Source organism: Gossypium arboreum, chromosome 6 (assembly GCF_025698485.1).
Source record: "Gossypium arboreum isolate Shixiya-1 chromosome 6, ASM2569848v2, whole genome shotgun sequence".
Classification (NCBI taxonomy): Eukaryota; Viridiplantae; Streptophyta; class Magnoliopsida; order Malvales; family Malvaceae; genus Gossypium; species Gossypium arboreum.
The window spans coordinates 119,646,361-119,669,543 of NC_069075.1; the positions used below are offsets into that span (position 1 = coordinate 119,646,361).

Sequence of the window (23,183 nt, forward strand, 5' to 3'; positions counted from 1 at the left end):
ACTTGAAATAATTATATGAAGATGTTTAATGGGGCAAGTTTTGTGTTGTCGTTTGTGCGGTAACCTACACGAAATTGGATCCTTCGTTGAAGGAATGCAAGTTAATCGACACTAAATCAGTTGAGAAATAGTTTAAAACTACTACTTTTCATAAAGTAATAAATATTATTTTGATATTATTTTGTGTGTTTTTATCAGTATATATTTTATATATAATCTATAAAAATAAATGTAAATTAACGCATGAGAGTTGAACACAAGCTGTCTTGTTCCTATTTTAAAGTCTTAATTTTATGAGTTTAATTAAACTCTTATTTATTTTTAAGGTAAATTACACCAAGAGTCACTCAACTTTGAGGGAACTAACAAAACAGTCACATAGATATCATTCAGTCACTTAACTTTCGAAAAATAACAAAACAATCATTTTTACCGTTTTTTGTTATAGAGGTAAGGTAAAATGACATGGCAGATGACGGCTCCAGCTGGCTGGTTCTTTAGTATTAATTTTATTAATCCCCACATGCAAGCCAGGCCACATTCTTCTCCGCCTCTTCTTTTTCAAATAACACCAGAAAATGAAACGAAGTTGAAAAACCCAGAACAGAAAAACAAAGAAATCCTTTTTATTACTTTTTTGGAGAGATTTCTTTATTTGTTTTCTCAAATTATGGGATCTGTTACAATGGACCCTGCCGTTTTGGATAATATAATATGTCGTTTCTTGGAGTTTAAGCAGGAAAGGACAAGGGGCAAGCAAATGCAGCTGATGGACGGTGAGATCCGTCAGCTTTGCACTTTTGCAAGGGAAATATATTAGCTTTTTAATTCATATTTTCTTTTTTGGATTTTCCATTTGAAAAATGGTGGAAATTCATGTTTTGGTTCTTTGGGTATTTTAGTTTTAGGATTTGGGTGTTCCTAATTTTGACTGGTTAAGGGAAAAGTTGAAAACTTCGAAGAAATGTTATTAAGGGAAAAGTTGAATGCATTTGAAGGAATTAAGGAAATGTGTACGTGTTCCTGAATGGTTATGTAAGTGCTTAGGAGCTGCATTGAGATAATACTTGATTTCTTATTTAAATTGCATTAACTGAAAATTATTTACTTTTTGATGTTGTTCTTGGTATGATTTGTTTCTTAGCCTGCTTGCTAATTGATGTAAAATGGAAGTAGGGGATTAATTGTAGTTTAATCTTTAAAATAACTGCAAATGAGGTTAAGTACGTTTTTTCTTAGCTATTAGTCAACTCTGCCATGAACATAATCTGAATTAGATGAGAGTTATGGATGGTGCTAACTTATCACCTTCTTGGTGCATTGCATCCTTGTTTTAGCTTTTCTCTGGAATTTAATGTCTCGTCCTCTTCTTCTTCTCCTCCTCCTCCTCCTCCTCCTCCTTCTTTGTTATTAGGGGTCTTTTTTTTTTTTTCAATTTCTTCATAAATTGAGTGGAATTCCACTGTGGACATCCAACGTGGCAAGTTAGCTGCCCACATCAGCTAGTTAACTTGTCACATCAGCGGTCCCGTTAAGACACTAACGGAAATTGTTAATCAGTGACTGTTTTGTCACTTTTTATAACGTTAGTGATTGTTTTGTTATTTTTAAAAAGTTGAGTGATTGAAATAAAGCTTAAGTGATTGTTTTGTCAGTTATCTCAAAGTTGAGTGACTGTTGGTGTAATTTATCCTTATTTTTAATGTGCATTTTTTATTAAAAAATATTTCTTATATAATTTTTTTCCTATATAGCGTGTTATAATTTAGTAAGCATATTTTTCTTCAATTTTAAATATGGTTGTCAGTACTTATTATTTTGGTCCTAAATTGGTATTAAGTAGGTCTTAAAATAGGTTTAAAATTTTGGTCAAAATCATTCTAGATAAAAATGCTAAAGTTTGAGTTTGACCCAGTTCGTTCATATTAAATATTTTATATTCTTTTTTATATATACTTTTTTAAAAATATATATATCTAATACATCAAAAACATTAAAATGAATGTTTCTTAATAAATTGAAAATAAATTTAAAAAATCTTTATACTTAAAGTAACATTAAGATAGATGTAACTTAACAAGCAAATGCCTCTAAAACAGTAGTAAAATTAACAATAATATAAGAATTATACAATATTCAAATAATAATAACAAAATAGTAGTAACATGATAATAAAATAATATCAAAATAGTGGGAAAACAATTTTTTTTTTCTTTTTGAAAATTTGTGTCAAGCCTAGGCTATAAAAGCCTTCTCGAGGCTTGGCCTGTTTTCTAAACGGGTTTTATGTTTTTGTTTAAACCTTCTCACTTTTCGAGTAGGCCTTGAGCAAGTCGGGTTACTCGACCTATGAATAGGTCTGAATGTTTTAATTAAATCCTCAAATTATCAATAAAATTATTTTTAGTCTAATTGTTAATTTAAACATTAAATATTAGTTTAGATATAATATGAAACATATTTGAAACTTTTAGATCAAATTGTAAGACATAAAAACTTGAATTTAAAGTGTTGAAAAAGGTAAAACTATTCATATATATATTTTTACAATTTAATCTATGTAAGGATTAGATTAAGAAGATTAAAATAACTTAAATTAAAAAGGAGTCATTTTAATTTATTTATTTATCTTGGAAATAATGCTATTATTTGATGGGTGAAAATTGAGAAGAATTTTCAATAGTTACGTGAAGCACCTGCAGATTAAAAACCTAGCCGCCTATGGCCCAATTGACGAGGTTGCGAGTAACTTTATGCGTTCGAGGAGTTGATATGTTTATTTTACTATTAGCAATTTTTTTTGAGAGAATTATAATGAAAACAATATACGTGCCATGCAGCTGATTATTCTAACTTGGATTAAAAAAAATCTGTGCAGGGCTGACTGGGAGAGTGACAAAGGAAGAAATACAAGAGGTAATCAAACGCTAGTTATTTATTTTTATGGGATTATATTTTACATTATACATCATTTCTTATTTGTATTTGTATTTTTTATTAGATGTAATAGTTATATACTTAAAAATACAACTTTTCAGAGTTTTCAAGTTTTAGAATTAATTTAATAAAAATTCATAATTAGTTAATAATATTAGACATTAACTTTCATCAACCCTAAAATAAAAAATTTTATATTTATTACATTGTATTAAATTTAAAATTAAACAAATTCATAATTAACTTTTAATACTAAAATATATAATTTTTGTCAAATATAAATACCAGATTCGATTAAAAAATAACACATTTTGACTACCAAATGAACTTGAATAAGTTAATAATTAAGAAGAAAAAGGGAACAACTGGATGGTACCATTGCACTGCTGTTAATGGCACATCCTAATTATTTGAACTCCCAAAAAAAAATGTTTTATGGATTGATGTCCTGTAGTATATAATCTTAGTCGTTCTAATACAAAATCGAACTATAAATTGAAGTTTGGCTCAATTATCCATCTCAGCGTCATTAAACTTTGTTGGATCATTTTGTTTGATTTTAATGTTTTTAAACACAGCTTATAATGCTTAGTGCTTCAGTCAACAAGCTATCCAAGTTGAAAGAACAAGCAGAAGAATATTCCTCACTAATCATGGTTCATGGAAGTGCTGGATCCCGAGAATTTTGGGTACATTGAGGTAAATTATATATCACATATTTTAGCCCACAAATTGTGGGTATAATGTATGCCATGTTGCAAATAAAATTGGACCTCATTTTGGGTCCATTTTAGTTATGGCAGTTGGAAACTCTACTCCTACAAAGATACTTATATGAACTACAACAAGTGTTGAGTGGAGTCAGAACGTAAGTTCTGTTAGACTCAAAATCATAAATTAAGATATGATATAAAACTTAAGAAATTATAAATTAGGATCTATCATGTTAAATCTTCAAGAACAAAACAAGAATAAAACTATATACAGAAGTATACCTAAATCCATGAATTCCTTAAAGTTTTTTCGGATCTTGGGGATTTGATCTTTCAAATTAGCACACAAGAAATTCAGAGAATATTTGCTCTTTCTTTCCTAAGGATGGGGTATTAGAAAAGATATCTTGTATGTAATTTGGAAACCATAACCCTAATATTTATAACTTTGGCATATTAGCCCTAATTCCTGATTATCCCATCATAGAATTTGATTAGAACTTAATTTACTAGAGTATCTACACATATTTGACCCATACTTTATTTAATAATTAAAGCCCAATAAAACTTTAACCAAATTAGATCACTTTTAATTTGGTCTAACCTGTCATGATAGTAAATAATAAAATGTAATTACCCTTATTATATATGTGATGTTCATATTTTCCAACAATCTCCCACTTGGACTACACATATATATACTAATTACTTTATAATTACATGTCATTATATAACCTTATGAGCTCAAAAATTTTCCTATCATATCCAAAGGTATTCCTGACAATCTCGTCCATTAATTATGCTAACATAGAACCAAAGCGACTTTCATTACATATATCATAATTAAATCCATCCCTGATCACGTATATTAACACAAACAAATGACATAGATCAATTATAGATGTCTAGCATGGAAATTACATACAATATGATCTAAACATGTCTATTTCCAACTAGTTCTCTTTAAACTTAAGTGAGGTCAGTATCAAAATAACAAACAGAGTGAATAAATTGAATACTTCATTTCTGGTCAGAAAATAACCAAATACATAAATGTCTGAAAACAAACATAAAGTAAATAAAATATAAACTCCCACTAAATCATGATATCCTCAAACAGTGTAACACCTATGTGAGCAATGTGCTCATGAAAGACCTTGGGTGGTAAACATTTTCTGAGCAGATCCACTATCATGGAGTTTGTCCCAATGTGTTGTATGGATATTTGACCATTTTGCACTCTTTTTTTTCACAACTAGGAACTTTATGTCAATATGTTTTGAATTAGATGAACTCCTATTGTTATTGGAATACAATATTGTTGAATTATTATTATCATACAATAATTTGATTGGTCTTTCTACATTCTCCCTAATGTGCAGCCTAGTGACAAATTTCCGCAACCATATTCCATGGTTTGATGCCTTGTAGTAAACTACAAACTCTGCTGCCATAGTGGATGAAGCTACAAGTGTCTGTTTGACACTTTTTCAAGATATGGCTCCTCTAGCTAATAGGTAAATATAGCCTAATGTAGATTTCCTACTATCTTGGCACCTAGAAAAATCAAAATCAGAATACCCTACGACCTTCAAAAGATCTGATCTTTTATAAGTAAGCATGTAATTTTTTGTTCTTTGAAGATATCTCATAACCCTTTTAGCTGCTATCCAATGGTCTATACCAAGGTTGGTTAAATATCTGCTTAACATCCTAACAATGACGCAATATCTGGACACGTACATACTTGAGCATACATTAAACTTTCAATAGCTGATGCATAGGGAATCTTTTGTATTTCCTGAATTTTAAGGTTACTTTTAAGGCATTGAGTAAGACTAAATTTGTCTCCTTTAGCGACAGGGCTGTTACCTGGTCTACAACTTTGCATGTCAAACCTTTTAAGTACTTTATCGATATAGCTCTTTTGTGATAATCCAAGAATACCCCGAGATCATTCTCGATGTATCTGAATTCCTAAAATAAAATAGGCATCCCCAAGATCTTTCATCTCAAAATACTTAGATAAAAGCATCTTGGTTCCGTGCAATAAACCTATATAATTAGCGACAAGTAAATGTCATCGACATATAGAATCAGAAATATGTACTTACTCCCATTGAATTTGTGATACACACAATCATCAACAATATTCATCTCAAAAATGAATGAAATAATTACTTGATGAAACTTGTGGTACCATTGATGGGAAGCTTGTTTGAGTCCATAGATCGATTTTGTCAATTTGCAAATCATATTCTTTGAGTCTTCCGACTCAAAAGTTTTCTTGTTGCACTATATAAATTATTTCTTTAATGTCGCCATTAAGAAACATAGTATCAACATCCATCTAATGTAACTCAAGATCAAAATGAGCAATAAGCGCCATGATTATCCTAAAGGATTCTTTCGATAAAATTGGAGAGAAAGTCTCTGTGAAATCAATGCCTTCTTCTTGAGTATATCCATTAGTTACAAGACACGTCTTATACCTCTTCACATTACCATTTGCCTCCCTCTTGATTTTAAATATCCATTTCTAACTAATTGGTTTTGTGCCTTTAGGTAATGGGACAAGTTCCCAAACTTTATTGTCTTGCATAGACTTATACTCATCTTTCATGGCATAAATCCACTTTTGAGAATTAGAACTTTTCATGGTCTGATGAAAGTTGATTGAATCATCTTCCATCATTCCATTATCATCCTCATGTTCTTGGAGAAATACAACATAATCATCTAGAATAGCATTTCTCATTTCTTTTGTGGACCTCCTTAATGACACTTTTGCATGAAGTTGTTGAGTTTGTTCTTCTGGAATAATTACCTCATCTTGAATAAGGAGTTGTTCAACATTGTCTTGTTGAGGTTCTGGATTCACTTCTTGATCAATAATAGGTATGAGAACTTGAACATCATTAAGAGTGATAGTAAGAATTGAGTTTGAATCAAATTCCTCCTCAAAAGCAATGTTTCTAACCTTATTTCTCCCCCCAAACTCAACATCATCAAGAAATGTTGTAGTTTCCGTCTAAAAAATATTCCTTATTATGGGATCATAAAATTTATAGCCCCTAGATCACTCAGAATAACTAATAAAATAGCTACTCACTATTTTGGAGTCCAATTTCTTTTCATGTGGACTATAAGGCCTTGCCTCAGTTGGACATCCCCAAATGTGAAAGTGCTTTAAACCAGGCTTTTGACCTGTCCAAAACTCATAATGTGTTTTTGCAATTGCTTTATTGGGCACTCTATTCAGAATGTAACCTGTTGTTTTTAATGCTTTTCCCCAAAGGGACTCAGGTAAGGTAGAATAGGTAATTATGCTCCTTACCATATCCTTAAGAGTCTTGTTTCGTCTTTCAGCTACACCATTCATACTAGGTGGCGCTGGCATGGTATACTGTAGGACAATACCGCATTCTTTTAGGAATTTTGTAAATGGTCTTGGATATTGTTCACCTGAGTTATCATATCTACTGTAGTACTCACCACTACGATCAGATTTAACATTTTTAATCCTTTTGTTGAGTTGATTCTCAACCTCAACTTTATAAGCTTTGAGCACATCTAGAGATTAAGATTTCTCATGAATGAGATATAGGTACCCATAACGTGAATAATCATCTATGAATATTATGAAATATTGTTGATCATTCCAGGATGTTGTAGGGCATGGCCCACAAATATCAGTATGAATAAATTCTAAGACGTCTGAAGATCTGTTGGCACCCAATCTCTTGGTTTTGGTTTGTTTTCCCTTAATGCAATAGATACAAACATCAAAGTGTATGAAGTTAAGGGACTCTAAAATACCATTAGATGTAATAGCCCAGTTTAAACCCTATTCAGAACAGTGATTTTGGGACCACAAATTTGAGTCAGAAAAATATTTTAATATTATTTTTGGTGTCTACAGCATGTTAATTTATATGTGTGAAATTTTCATGATTTAATTTTATCGTTTGAATGTTCGATTTAATAAAACGATTTAATCGTATAAAATGTAAAATTGGCTAGCTATTTGTTAAAGTGTTAAGTTGCTATGTTCTTTATAATGTGGGGTCCTTATGTTGATAATTAACCATTGGAAATATACATGGACGGTAATAGGCTTATATTAATAGGTTTTATCATTATATTAATAAGGTTAAATTTGTAAATGTTTAATATTATGTAACAAAAAAATAAACAAAACAAATGGCCATGCATTTTCATTCATCTTTGGCCGAAAGTTCAAAGGAAAAAGAAAGAAAAGAGAAAGTTAGGTTCAGCCCTTGTGTTCTTCAATTTAGGTATGTGTTTAGCTCGGTTTTTGATAATTTTTACGTTTTTGATATCGTTGCTTCGAATACTAGCTAGCCCGTGCTTGAATTTTTTAATTTGATGATGTATTCATGAATTGCCATTGATGATAGCTTGTGGTTTTTGTTGTTTGATGATGGAAAATAAAAATATGTTGTTAGATTAATATGTTTAATTAAGTGATTTTTTGTAAAAATGTCTATATAGGATTAAATTATAAATTTTGTAAATTGATGGGTCAAAATGTGAAATAAATGAAAGAAATGTGCTTCTATGAACCTTAGTAAAATTCAGCTATACTAGATTTTAATGAAATTATGTGTATTTTGTGTTTTGTGAAATAGGGACTAAATTATGAAAAATGTGAAATGTTAGGGGTTAAAGTGAAAATTTCCCTTTTATGTGTTTTTGGGTGAATTTGAGTACATATGTGATTAAATAAGTCTAATTTATACTAATTTAGATCAAGAAAAGAGGAAAAATGGATTTGGATTGGGGGAAATCAAAAGTTGTTGAATAGTCGCTCCGGTTTGTTCGTCTCTGTCCGAGGTAAGTTCATAAGTAAATAAATGTCGTTAAATTTGAATGTATATATTTTATAAGTGTCGAATTGAATTATTACAAATATATGTATATATGCTGAATTGAATTAAGCATGGGAGCATTACATACGAGCTTGAATTGATCGAATTACGATGTCCGAAAGCCCCGTACGAACCTTAAGAATAGTTAGGATACATATGTCATGACATAGGATTCTGATATGTGATTTCGTGTAAGACTACGTCTGGGACGTAGGCATCGATTTGTAATTTACGTGTAGTGGTATCGATAGTTGATTACATGTAAGACCACGTCTGGGATGTTGGCATTGTATGAGCTTTTCGAGTTATCCGAGTATCCTTATCGATTTCGAATGGCTCAACGGGCATATCGAGTTAAGATTAAATGTGAAAACAAGCTAAATGGTTCAAGTACGTGTGAAGTTAAATAAATATGAAATTAAGGTAGGTTTAGTCATTGAAATGATGAAATAAACCATGCATGATATAAAAAATGACTTATATGTACATGTGATTGTTCATATTCGGCCAAGTGATAATATAATGCTAATGTTCATGTGTTGATATATAAATTTGCAAGTATGATAAATGTATATGTGGTTAAGGCTTGCATGATTTGGCCTACTTTAATTGAATTATGTATGTCCTTGAAATGATTTAATTTCTTATGACTTACTAAGCTATTTAAGCTTACTGTGTGTTGGTTCGTTCATTGTTTTATAGATTTTGGAAGCTAGTTACGAGTTCAGGGATCGTCAAGGATCGATCGTTGTTTTGGTATTTTAAAAGCTTGAATTATGAACTTATGGCATGTATAGGCTAGCATATGTTTTGGTTGGTTTTGAAATTGTAAATATAAAGCCATGCGAAAATGGCTAGAAATGATGCTTATGATTATGTAGTTTTGATCATGATATATGTTCATGTGGGGAATAAGGTTTCATGGTACTTGTATGTGATGTGTTTGATATATGAATAAGTTTGGAAATTGTTTATAATGTGCTTGTGTATTCGGTTATGTGATGAAAATATATGTGATGATTATAATCAACTTTGTGATTCGGCAATGATGGTTTAAATTATTTAGTCAAGTGTTTAGCAAAATGTTAATTGAATTTGTTGTATTGGTCATGTGTAGACTAGGTTAGGCTTTAATAATTTGATTAAAGAATGTGGTTATTTTGAGTCGATTTGAAATAGTATGTCGGTATTGGTGATTTGGTTAGAAATGATGAATAATGTGTATAAGCATATCAGCTAAGGTATTGGACTCATATTGTTAAGTATGTGATATGGTATTTGGCATGTAAAATCGGTGTACTTTTAGTTGTTATTTTTGCTCAAGAGGGTTTAAATTAATGTGGACATATACGCATAGTTTTGTGATGGGTGAAGAGGTATATTTGGTCTTATTATAAAGATTGTTTATGTGTAAAATATATGTGTTTACTATGCAGTTAAAATAGTTTAATTTAGGTTATTGTGCTAGCTGAATAGTTCATAAGGTGAATAAATAGATATATGTGGTTTGGCTTGATTATTGAATTTGTAAATTGAGTACACTTTGATTTGTAGTATGTGTTTTAAAATGGTTTATGTTACTTAGTTAAAATGAGTACATGACTTTGATGTTTAAAAATTTTATGCTTGATCATTTGGGAGGTTGTTTATGCCGAATGTGTTTTGGTTTATATGCCATGTGGTATCGCATATTAAGTATAATAAGTGCATGTATTGGAATAAAACGTTTGATAGTTAGTTATTGAAATGTTTGTTTTGATATATGCACGATATATGTTATATAATAATTTAGACTTAAATAATATTTTTAATATGTGATTGATGTGAATATTGTAGTATTATGATTAGAAATTTGAATTGGATAAGTGCATTGATATGGTTAATTTACGAAGCATGAAATGTAATGAATGCCTGTTTGAGCTGTGTTTTGTTCGGTAATGCCTCATAACCTTAATCTGGCAATGGATATGGGTTAGGGGTGTTACATCAGACACAAGACGTTCAACTCTAACTTTTGATATATGAACTAAGCGCTTATGCCATAATGATACTGAATTTTCCTTATTTAATTTGTCTTTACTACCACGTGATTCCACATGCAAGGTTTCATTATAGGATGCAACTGTTTCTAGCAAATAAATGTTGTCATAAGTATTTAAATAACCAGTTACAACAATATTCGAATTTAAAGACAAACTAAATTGATTGTTTCTAAATGAACAATAATATCCAAATTTGTCCAATGAATAAACATAAACTAAATTCCGTCTAAATGACGGTACAATAAAAATGTCTTTTAAATCCAAATAAAAATCTGTTCATAATAACAACATAAAATGCCCAACCGATTTTCCATCGCCCACGAAGATGTGTCTTTCACCATCACTTGGCTTTCGGTATCTTAGGCAATCCTGCATAAAAACACTTATGTGAGTAGTAGCACCAGAATCTATCCACCAAGTGTTTTAGGTACTGAAGCTAAATTAACCTAAAAAAAGACCAAATTAAGAATTATACCTTTCTTTGCACGCCAAGCATGATATTTTGTACAATCTTTCTCCATGTGTTCAGACTTGTTACAAAAGAAACAACTCTCTGTAACTTGTTGTTATTTCTTTTAAGCTAGACCCTTAGCAACTTCATTCTGATATTTTCTTTTCTTGCCCTTGTCTTTAGGGGATTTGGCCAAATGAGTATTTTCAGACTTATCACGCTCCAACCTTTCTTCCTCTTGCACACAATGAGAAATGAGCTCATTTAGTGTCCATTTCTCCTTTTGACAGTTATAACTAAATTTAAATTGATTAAATTGTGCAGAAAGTGATACCAAAACCATAAGAACAAGCAATTCCTCAGAGAACTCGAACTTAAGTGCCTTAAGTATTGAAGCAATATGGAACGTTTCTATAATGTACTCTCTTACGTTTCCTTGACCCTTATACTTCATACGTATCAAAGAAGACAAAAGTGATGTCATCTCAACCTTGTCGTTTTTAGCAAAACGTTTCTCAATTTCGTCAAGGAAACCCTTGGCCTAAGTAATCTCTTTAGACTCTGTGCCCCTAAAGGCTTCTGGAGTGTTGTGCTTCATGATTATTAGACTAATGGAATTTGAATTATCTCACATCTCGGAACCTCTCTTAACATTAGGGGTGCTTTCTACAGTGAGAGGTGCAGGTTGTTCTTCCCTTAATGCAATGTCTACGTCCATACAGCCAAGCACTATAAGTAAGTATCTTTTCCATTCCTTAAAATTAGTCCCATTAAGCGTGGGTATAGAATTTATATTAGTAGATATTATGGCAACAGAAGATGAACTAGCTGAATATAGAACCAAAAAAAAAAAAACAACCTCACATCAATATTCATAAGTAAACAATAAATTCAAGATAATGGTTAATCCCACCTCAAGATACCAAATACAACATTAATATCAAGTTTTTGGACAATAATATTAACAATAAGCGATACTTTTGCTGTAACAATCAAACATTGACAATAAATCATGTCAAACAATTAATTAATCTTTGGACTAACTTATTATTCACATAAAATATCTTATAATTGTCACACATTTATCACCATAGATGTTGAAATTTTGCCAATTATTAACTTACCTTTGGGTCAATCAATAAACACACGAATCACAAAAATATATATTCATCTTAATATTTTAAGTAAACTAATCTATGCAAAAGAGGTCACTTTTGGCGGCATTTTGTTTCAACTAATCTATTTAAAATATTAGACATCCTTAATTAAAACCCAAAGCCAAAATTTGAATTTATTTGTTTGAAAATATTTCTTTTAATTTCATCTTTCAATCAAATTAAAAGATAATCATATATATTTATATAATTTTCCAAAACAACATACATTAAACCAATCAAAACATGTATATATATTTATATATATAAACGAAACATCTGAAACATAAATATATGAATCAATTTCTATCTTGTGAACTTCTTTTCCATTTTTTTTATTAACTAAATGTCATATAGGTTTTTTTTTAATAGAAATTGAAACACTTGTAAATCAAAATTGAAACAAATGACCAACGAAGAATGAATTTCAAATAAAAATCTTGGATTTAACATGATCATTCGCTGAAGTAATATTATACAAATATTTCAAACTCTGTAATTAAATTCATCAATTCTGTAATGCGCCAAATCTTCCCGGGCCCAACAACCAAAAACCAAAATTAAAAAAAAAAAACCAAATAGTCCAGTCCAAGTCCATTTACACACCAAAAAGGCACAAATTAACCCAATTACAACTAAGCACTAGCCCAGAAATACAAGGCCCAAATAGCCCAAAATCAAAACACTAACAGAAACCCTAGGGTTTACCTTGCGCCGCAACAAGCCTCCAGCAGCCTCCGTACACTGTACACCATACACCGTACACCTCCACGCCAAGCGCCAGCACACGCCCTTACCCCGTACTTGCAAACAAACAAGGAAAACACAGCAGCAACAAAAAACAAAGAAAGAAAAAGTGTATTTTTTATTTTATTTTGAAATTCAGCTATAAAGCCTATTAGTTTTGATTGTAAAGGGGTTCCTTTTTAGGCAATATACGCACATGGAAAAAAGCAACCAAAAAATCAAAGAGGTGATTATTCGGCTTTGGCTCTTCTTTCTTGATTATTTTTCCCTTCTTTTCTTATTTTCTTGGTTTCATACGCTGTTATTTCGAGCATAAAAAGGGTAAAAAGAAGCAAGGGGTTTACCTATACTACCGAACCGTAGGAATCCTCATCTTCTCTGCTTTAATCGAAGTTGGGACGGGGTTTGAGGTCTGAAATCGGGGGTCCTTAAGGCAAGGACCCAAACGGGGTTAGTGAGCGGGCAGATCTCCCTCTGTTGATCACCGTTCGGGGTGATCAAATGGCGGCTAAGGCCTCTTGAGACTCGAACAAAGGAGTAGGATTTAAGGTTTGGTAAAGAAGAGGAAAGGGATAGTGGTTCAGCCGAATGGGGTGTTCGGTTAGGGGTTTTAAGGGACTAAAAAACGACACTGTTTAGACCAATCATAATGGTCTTAAATGACACTGTTAGACACTAACCCGATGACCCGGCCCATGTTTGGACGAGATCCGTGCGTTTGGCCTTGGAGGGTTAATTGTGCATTAAGTCCTCCACATTTGCATAAGCATTCAATCGCACCTTGTGACAGCCTTAAAACGACCCTAGTCGGAATGTGGTTTCGGGACCACAAAACCGAGGCATAAAAATAATTTGATATTTATTTTGATGCCTATAATATGTGTTAACTCATGTGTGACATTTTTGATGCTTTAATTTAGAGTTATTAATGTGAATTTCACTAGAAAGGACCTAGTAGTAAACTTTAAAAGTATGAGGGGGAAATGTGTAATGACTAGTTGATCATGCATGCAAAAATGAGGGGTTTGCATGTCAACTTCCTCATTTATTAGCTAACGGCCGGCCATGACAAGGGTGTATGGACTAAACATGTCATGAAACATGTTTTGTTGGTGTATTAGGGAGAAACAATAAACAAATAAGTATGGGTGATAAAGAAAGAAAAAAAAAATGTGTGAAGCTTCTCCCCCATTGCCGTGAGTAGAGGAAAAGAGGAGAAAAATTTTTGTTCATCTTTTTTCACTTTCTTTGAGCTGAAATTCTAAGGAAGAAGGAAGGGTCTTGCTTCATGCTTGGTTTGGAGGGGATTAGGAGGAGGTTTGGCCATACTTGTGTTGAGATTAAGGTAAGTTTGATGTTTTGCCATGAGATTCATGTATATTTTAGTAGTTAGCTTGAGTTCTAACTAGCCATGGTTCAAATCCTCACTATGTCATGGAGATGATATTCGCTAAGGTGAGATTGTGTTGACATCATTTGCATGCTAAAAGTGAAACTTTGTAATGGTGCATGTGATGGTGGATTGATGATTTTGAATATTCTTTTAACACTTTTGAGTGAGAGTTTGATAGATACTATGAGATTAAACTTCATGACATTGTAAGCTTGTAAGTTGGATGATGAAATCCATGCTTTGTGATGGTAAATGGTGTGGAAGGAACATTCGCCATGATGAAAATATATGGGATAGTTATAATCAATTTGAGATTCGGCCCTTGCACCTACATGCATATATGTTGCACATGATGTATTGGTATGACATATATACTATCTCAAGGTGCATATTTGCTTGTGATGTTGTTTGGTTATGAAATAAATGAGAGATGTGTATAGAGCTACAATATGTAATGCGTTAATTAGGAAAATGTATGCTGTTTTTTTGTGTAGTATTAAGTGTAAAATTGGCCTCAACATAGACATGCATATTCGCCAAAGGAAGTAGATTGGTGTGCATGTATTCGGTTAGAGGCAACCATATTGAAGCCTTATCTTGGTTTAGATTGTTGACCAAATGGGTAATAAGTGAGGATGGTTGCGAATATACAAACATACATATGCATGTGTAATTGAATTATGAATGTTTAGCAAGAGGGTTAAACTAGTTGATTTATTGATTAAGCTCAAGGAGTTAAAGAAGGAGAATCAAGCAAGGGAAAGACGAAGGTCATCGAGTAGCCGACTTGGACTATTTTACCCAACACAAGGTAAGTCATTAAGCATATATTTGATATTGCTTAAATGATTGTAATATCTATGCAATTGTGGTTAATGAGATGAAATATATACAAATGTATGTGTATGAAAAGATGATATTGTTGAACGTAAAAGAGATAGTGAAATGTGTAGGAAGTTTGCTTCGGCACTAAGTGTGCGAGAAATAGATGTGTACGGGGACGAGATTGGCACTGAGTGTGCGAGCTTGTAATGTATGGCACTAAGTGTGCGAGTTTGGACTATATGGCACTGTGTGTGCGGGCTTGAATCACATGGCACTAAGTGTGCGTTATTGAGTATTAAGCACTATGTGTGCGAACTCTACACATATCTCCGATTGAACATTTATATGGAGGCGTGACTTCATCAAGATGAGTATGGACGGCGGAAAGAGTAAGTACCTTGAGTTCATGGCTAATAGATGCTATGTTCATGCTCGGGTGGAGTTGGTAAGATTTAAATCTATGTGATGATTTCAATTGCATTCCGTAAATAAGGTATCGTGGAATAGATGAAAGTTCATTTGATTGCATGATTGTTGCGGAAATGAAATGATGTATGGAAATTGCTTCAAATATCCTATTGAACAGTATATGAAATGTAAATGTATGACTTGGTATGAGATTGATCCGAAAGATCTAAGGAACTATGGTATAGTTCGGTATGGCTGGAACACTTGGCCTTGTTTCATTATTTCATTTTATGATAATTGTATTAATGGATGGTTGTGGAATGCTTATGACTTACTGAGTTATAAACTCACTCGGTGTTTTCTTGTCACCCATTTTAGGTTTCTTGGACTCGTCTCCTTTTGGGTGTTCAGAATCACAACGAAGTCATCACACCGTGAGCAATTTTTGGTATTGTCTTCTTAGTCAACTTAGGAGAACATTTGGCATGTATGGGCTATTTTGTTTTGTTAAATTTTGGGTTGTAAACTTTAAGCCATGTGAAAATGGCCTATGTGGTCGTTTGAGTGGGATGCTAGAATCTATAGCCACGAGTCTTAGAAACCTTAATTTTGATAAGGTGGCCATAATTTGTGTCACGTATGATGGATGATTAGTAAGGCTAAGGAAGGATTCATGAAATTGGCATAGTCTACTGCAGTAACTGTTGCGGACGGCAGCAGTGATATGAGATCGAAAAATCACTAAAAATAGTAGAAGTGGAATTAATAGCTAAAAAAATTACGTACTCGAGGCTTGATGGGTCTATTTTCATTTGGATGAAACGAAACGACCATATGAGCTGTATTTTAAGAGATATCCAAGATTTCGTGAGACAGGGCCAGAACGGTTTCTGGATTCCCTGTTCCGACTTTGAAAATCCATTATAAATTAACCAGAGATAATTAGGAGTCATACCACATATGTATAAATTCCTCTTTGAGTCTAGTTTCTATAGAAACAAACGTCATCAGTATTGAATCCCTACACAGGGAGTTATTCCAGTTGTAACGCACGAAGGTCAGTGTAGTCGACCCCTGTAACATGGGAGACTTTAACTAATAAACTGTACTAATTGGCTTAACCAAAAATTCTAGAAAAAAATCTGTAGATGGACATATGAGTCTAGTTTCAGGGAAAAATTACGAAACTGATTTTTGAGTTGTAAAACTCAAGTTATGATTTTTGAAGCGACTAGTACACAGATTGGCAGCTTGTCTGGAAAATTCTCAATAAGTGGTTTGAAGTCTGTTAACACCTCGTGTTCGACTCCGGCGACGGTCTCGGGTTCGGGGTGTTACACACCTTATCTGTTTAGTTTCGTTTTTCTAAATTAGCTCGTTAATTTGGGTGCTTTTGCATTTTAGCCAGCATCTCAACGCAGTGTTTTGGGATCGGGGAAATTATCAGTTTTGGTCCCTGTGGATTCGCGCATGTTGTGCATGAGTCCTTATTTTAATATTAGTAGTTCGTTTATTTATAAATTATCTCTATTACTTTACATTCATTTTAATTTAGTTTTCTATCAACACCATGCAATGTTTTTCTTGATAATTTGTTTCTTTAACCTTTTATTCTGTTGAAATAATAGTAATAATTTTACTTTGTTTTAAAAAATTGTTATTTTAAAATCTTCATATAATGATATGTTAATATTATGTATGGTATTTTATTGGAACATTTGTATATATTTGTACATATATAGTATTTTAGTTGAGCTTTTTATTTGAGCAGCTTGCCATTTTAAAATTCATTTAATATTCTTATAAGTGTTAATCTATTTTAACAATTTTGCTTTGTTTTTATTTGTGTAGTTATTTGAAATTCTTTTCCTTATATTATCTACACATTTTGTATAACGTCACATTTAAATGTTTTCATGTATATGTGTGCATATATTATTTTAATAGAGTTTTTTAATACTTCTTGTTTTAGGATTCATCTAATGTTTTATATATATGTAAAATTATTCAAGAACTTTATTTTTGTACTTAAAATTGTTGCTTCTTTATATTAGGTTATTCTAATATTTATTTAGTATCTCTTTAAAATGTTTTTTGAGTATAATGGTATGTACATAAGATAGACTAGTTAAATTTATATGCATTATTAATTTCATACTATTCCTACTGAATAATCGTTCTTAAACCTATTTATATGCATGTTTTATGAATCATTATATACATTACGTCTTATCATGTGCTTTATTATTCTTTCATATTTTATATATATATATTATTCAAAATATTGTGTATATTGTTAATTTTAAATGAATTTGTGTTTAAAATATTTTGCATATTATTCAATTCAAATGTTTTATGCTATAATATTTATTTCAATAATTATATTCCTAGTTCTTCATGTAAATTAATCCACTCATATAGTATGTATATTATGTATTCATTAATTCGTTATTATTATAAAATGGTCTTATACCACATCGTTTGCTAATTTCCACTTCATTAATTCGTTATTATTATAAAATGGTCTTATACCACATCGTTTGCTAATTTCCACTTCATTTTGTACATGTTTTGTGGATCGTTTTATATTATGACATATTATCGTTGCATATTATTTATTCATTTTATTGTTATATCAATTGCTCTCCATCCATGTTTAGAAGTTCGATTACATTTGTCTTAGATTAGTCACACTTGATTATTATTTTGTTAATAGGCGCTATATTTTATGTGTTTACATCACCCCATGATCATTGTTTTCCTTTGGATTTACGAAATACTGCTTTACAACTTTCAACTCTTTAAAACTAAGTATTTCGTTTTATTCCAAGTCGAGTTAAGGCATTTTAAGCTAGTTTTATAATTATTCATTTAAAAACCCTTTAAAACCAAGGTGATGTTCGATATTTGGCAATTCGCGGAGTCGTGCCCTATCGTGTTGGGTTGCAACTTCTCGTTTGCTCCAAATAATCGAATGTCCTTTTAGAATTTCACTCATGTTTTCTAAAAACTCTTTGAAACGAAGGAAATGTTCGATGTTTGGCAATTCGAGAATCGTGCCCTATCGTGCTGGGTTGCAATTTCCTATTTGCTCAAAACAATTGAATATCCCTTCGGAATTTCACTCGTGTTTTCTAAGGCGAGGCAATGTTCAATGTTTGGAATTTCAAGGAATCGTGCCTTACCGTGCTGGGTTTCGGTTTTTCGTTGGACTAAATAATTGGGCATCCTTTTGTAATTATCAACTTATAAACTTTTGGAAGTCGAAATTTATCGTGTTTTTGAGGGTATCAAGGATCGTGTCCTATCGTGCTGGATGTGATGCTATATTCCTCTGAAACAAGAAGATTTTGATGACCAACTCGAGCTATTCAAATGTTATTAAAAGGAACCACATTTCAAAAATATTTTTAAATTTTAGACATAAGGACAGTATCTAATCGATTTTGTATCAATTTTGGGCGAAATGAGGGTGCTAATCCTTCCTCATACATAACCGACTTCCGAACTCGGTTTCTCATATTTTTGTAAGACCAAAATCGTTGTTTTAGTAAAAAGAAATATTTTATTAAAATAACCAAATTTCTAGGTGATCTGATCACACCTAAACAAAAAAGATTGGTGGCGGCTCCACGTTTTATTTTCAAAAAAATTGATTCCCATTTTGTTTTCAATTTTGAAAAAAATTAGGTTTCGACAAATTCAAAAATCACCAAAATTAAAAATTAAAACAAAACCCTAAAATTTTAATATGAATTCAAGATAATCAAGATCTTAAACAAAATACTTTAATATAAACCTTCAAAGATAAACATATATATTTGAAATATAAAGCCCATGAAAGTTCATAAATCAATCATTCAAATGAAGAATCTTAATCAATCCTCAATGATTTGATATGACAAGGTTCTGATACCATTTGTTAGAATCATAAATTAAGATATAATATTAAACTTAAGAAATTATAAATCAGGATCTGTCATGTCAAATCATCAATAACAAAACAAGAATAAAACTAGATGCGGAAGCGTACCTGAATTCATGAATTTCTTGAAGTTTTTTCGAATCTTGTGGATTTGATCTTCAAAACTAGCATACAAGAAATTCAGAGAATATTTACTCTCTCTTTGATATTAGAAAAGATATCTTATATGTAATTTGGGGACTATAACCTAATATTTATAATTTTGGCATATTAGCACTAATTCTTACTTAATTACTATAGTATGTACAGATATTTGACTTACTTTATTTAATAATTAAAGTCCAATAAAACTTTAATTAAATTAAATCACTCTTAATTTGAGTTAACTTATTATGATAATAAATAATAACATGTAATTACCCTTATTATATATGTAATGTCCATATTTTCTAACACCAAAATCATGTTTTTAAGAGTGTTGTTTAAGCTCCGGTGTTTGATATTAGAAAACTGGCAAAGAGGATGGATTTTGTCAACTTGGGTGATGGCAATGGCTACCTTATTCGCCTGGAAATTCCTGCAATATAAAAACAGGGCAGCATTTCAAGTCATGGGATATTGCTTGTGTACTGACATAGGGGCTGCCGAGACTCTCAAGCTCAATATGGCTCTAATCATTTTACCGGTTTGTCGAATCACATTGACTTGGCTTCGCTCCACAAAAGCAAGGTCATTTGTTCCTTTTGTTGAAAACATTATTTTCCATAAGGTAGAAAACACTACTTAATGGACTTAGAAAGATCATTCTCGCACACACTTGCTAAGTTATTTTTAACCAATTTTTAGTTCCATCAATTTCACAGACAATTGCATGTCGTATAGCCATTAGAGTCTTGGTTCATGCAGGAAGCCACTTGTCCTGTGATTTTATCCGCTTGACTAAGGCTTCACCAGAAAGATTTGCTCTCATAGCCTCTGATTTCAGTCATGGCGAAAGACCCACATATTCAGAACTCTTGATTGGCGAAAGACCCTTCAACGGATTGACAGGCTTCAATGCCTTATGGTATTCTCATCATCTTCTTGGTGTTGTCTACATTTTGCTAGTAATCCTTGTGGGGCTAGGAATTGGGGCCACCGCTTTCATAAGCATCCTTAGAGACCTTTTAAACAATTCAAGAGCAGAAGATCAAATGGTATGACCTTCAAGTCACCTCGCTATAGGACTATTTCCTTCTCTGCTTACAATATCTGTGGCTTTGAATGTTTGATGGTATAGGATTTAACCACGGAGACGACTCGATCAGATGACAGTCGGAATAGTCTTGCATCTTCAAGTTTTACAGCTAATTCAAGTTCAAGCGACGGTGGAAAGAAGAGGCCTCAAAGGACTAGAAATGCTTATTTCTATAGGTCACTCGGGAACCAGGGTCCTTTGAATGGTTTAAAGGAGTTATTGATGAAGTTGCAGAAATGGATCATAAAGTAATAGCAATGTACACAAGTTTTGAGCAGTTTTGCATGAATCTAAGCTTACAGAAGTAATACCTTATTGTTGTTATTTCTACTGTGAAACAGGATCAGATTGAGCTGCACAATTACCTTACAAGTGCTTATGAAGAAGGGGATGTAAGATCAACATTGATTACGTTGGTCCAAGCTCTAAATCATGCAAAACATGGCGTTGGCATCCTATCAGGAACCCGAGTATGATCTTTCATTTTCTACACAACTTAATAAAGTATAATATAAACATAATAACACATAACACGGTTTTCTGTAAAATAAATTAAATACTAGTAGCTAAAATTAAATGTCTAAAACTTTTTTCTTTATGAATGTATGGTTTGTATTGAGGGGTTGGAATCTCTAACACATCTAGTATTGTGCCCTTGGGATGCCTCTGCTCCGTTTTAACTTTGAAATTTTATCTTTATTGGGTCAGTGATTGTACCAAGAGTCCCAAATGATACTTAAATAGGTCAAATCACGAAAATAAATTTAAACTCTTTATCTTTAACTTAAAGGTTATTTATGATTAAATATATTACCACATGAGATAACTCTGAAAAATCCTGTAAGTTGAGATAATTAAACGTTCAACATGCAAAGGTTTCAAATTATGCGAAAATGGAAGTATACATTTCCTTTCCTGGCAGCCAAACAACCATTTCGAAAACTCAAACTGTTTTAATTGTTGTGAGAAACCCTTTTGATGTGTTTATAATTTGGCAAGAGAAAAATAGGTTGAAAACATCCTGATGCCACCGTAGGTAAATACTGAGTAATTTTCAAACAAAGCATCAACAAGAACCCATTCAATTCAACCTACATCACGCAATCAATTAATAAAAGAAGAATAAAATAAATTCATATTAAATTGCTTTATAAAAAGAAAAAATAATAGTAAGAAACTTGAGCCTTGTTTACCTATCACCTAACTGAAAAGAAATTGAAAAGCAACTAATACTCCCTACTACCGAATGTGTATATTTAGAAAGCATTAACCGACCATGAAGGAAGTATCCAGGGTTAGAAAGCAGAAATTCCTTTTTCAAACTCACTATAATTAAAAACTAAAGAGATGGGTTTTATTTATGACAACTAACCAATGCCATTAATTAATGTTTGGATTTGTTTAACTCAGTGCGAGATTAAAAAGTTTAGTTGGAATCAAAAACAAGCTTTCATGTCTAGGGCCGAGAGGTAGTTAATTGTTATAATCATGTTATTAATATTAATTTTGACAAGTATTTTTATTGTTTGTGTATTTGTATCATATAATAATTTTTAAAATTGTTAGGTCTAATTCACACTATTCATTATATCTGTGTCATGTATGCGATATTTTACATGCCATAATTTTATTCAAGATATTATATATTTATATAAATTTTAATACATTAATTTATTTTGTATAAATTTTAACATATTCGTGTATTCATATCATCACATCAAATCTTATTTTAATAAATATATGTGTCATTTTTCAAATCTATCTTATATTTTATATAAATTATGATTAAGGATATATTCTGGTTAGCAACAATAAATTTTTGGTGATTGTAATCCTGACGGTGGGTTTGAATCAAGAACATTGTTAAAGGAGAAGATTTGTGATTTTGTTAAAATAAAAATGCACGAGTATTGTATTGTAGAATAGCGGTGTTGGGAAAGGATTTAACAATATTATTGGGAAGAATACATGTATCACATTGTAGAATAATTTCAAACCCGCGTGTGAATAATGTGTCCATCTTTGCAGCAGTAATACTTGTTTACTTGACCTAAACATGATAATTACTATCATTCTCCTCTCTTCATCATCATTATTGTTTTCTTTATTTTATTGAAGTAGGAGCTCCAAATCTTCTCTACCTACCTCTATTCTTTTCAAACCTCACATCTTTCAGATATTTGACTTATCCAAGGATGATTTCTTATGAAGCTCTATTGCTCCTAACGCACCTCACCCACACGTTTATGGGAGGAAGTACAGGCTATATATATATATCTTAAAAGCAAGGTAAACGTGACGCACTGCTTTTTTTAACCGACCATTCATCGGTCCCCACGAACCTTACTCTCAGCCAACAGTCACGTCTGCTTTTGGACTCCCTTAAAATCAGTATTTTGAAAAGTAAAACATAATCATTTATTTCACCATTTAATTTAAAAATATATATATTTTAACTT

At 31.7% G+C, this 23,183-nt stretch overlaps 1 long non-coding RNA gene and 1 pseudogene across 2 annotated transcripts; both read left to right on the top strand.

Moving 5' to 3' along the window:
• Nucleotides 1–685: 685 nt before the first annotated feature.
• LOC108481708 (respiratory burst oxidase homolog protein E-like) lies at nucleotides 686–21,200 on the top strand (annotated as a pseudogene).
• On the top strand, nucleotides 5,037–9,469 carry LOC128293900 (uncharacterized). 2 transcript variants are annotated; one of them, XR_008284025.1, is made up of 2 exons: nucleotides 5,037–5,167; nucleotides 9,245–9,469. It is a non-coding gene; the product is annotated as an uncharacterized LOC128293900 (long non-coding RNA). The 2 variants fall into 2 exon arrangements; XR_008284024.1 differs by lacking the exon at nucleotides 5,037–5,167 and adding an exon at nucleotides 8,461–8,507.
• Nucleotides 21,201–23,183: the final 1,983 nt, after the last annotated feature.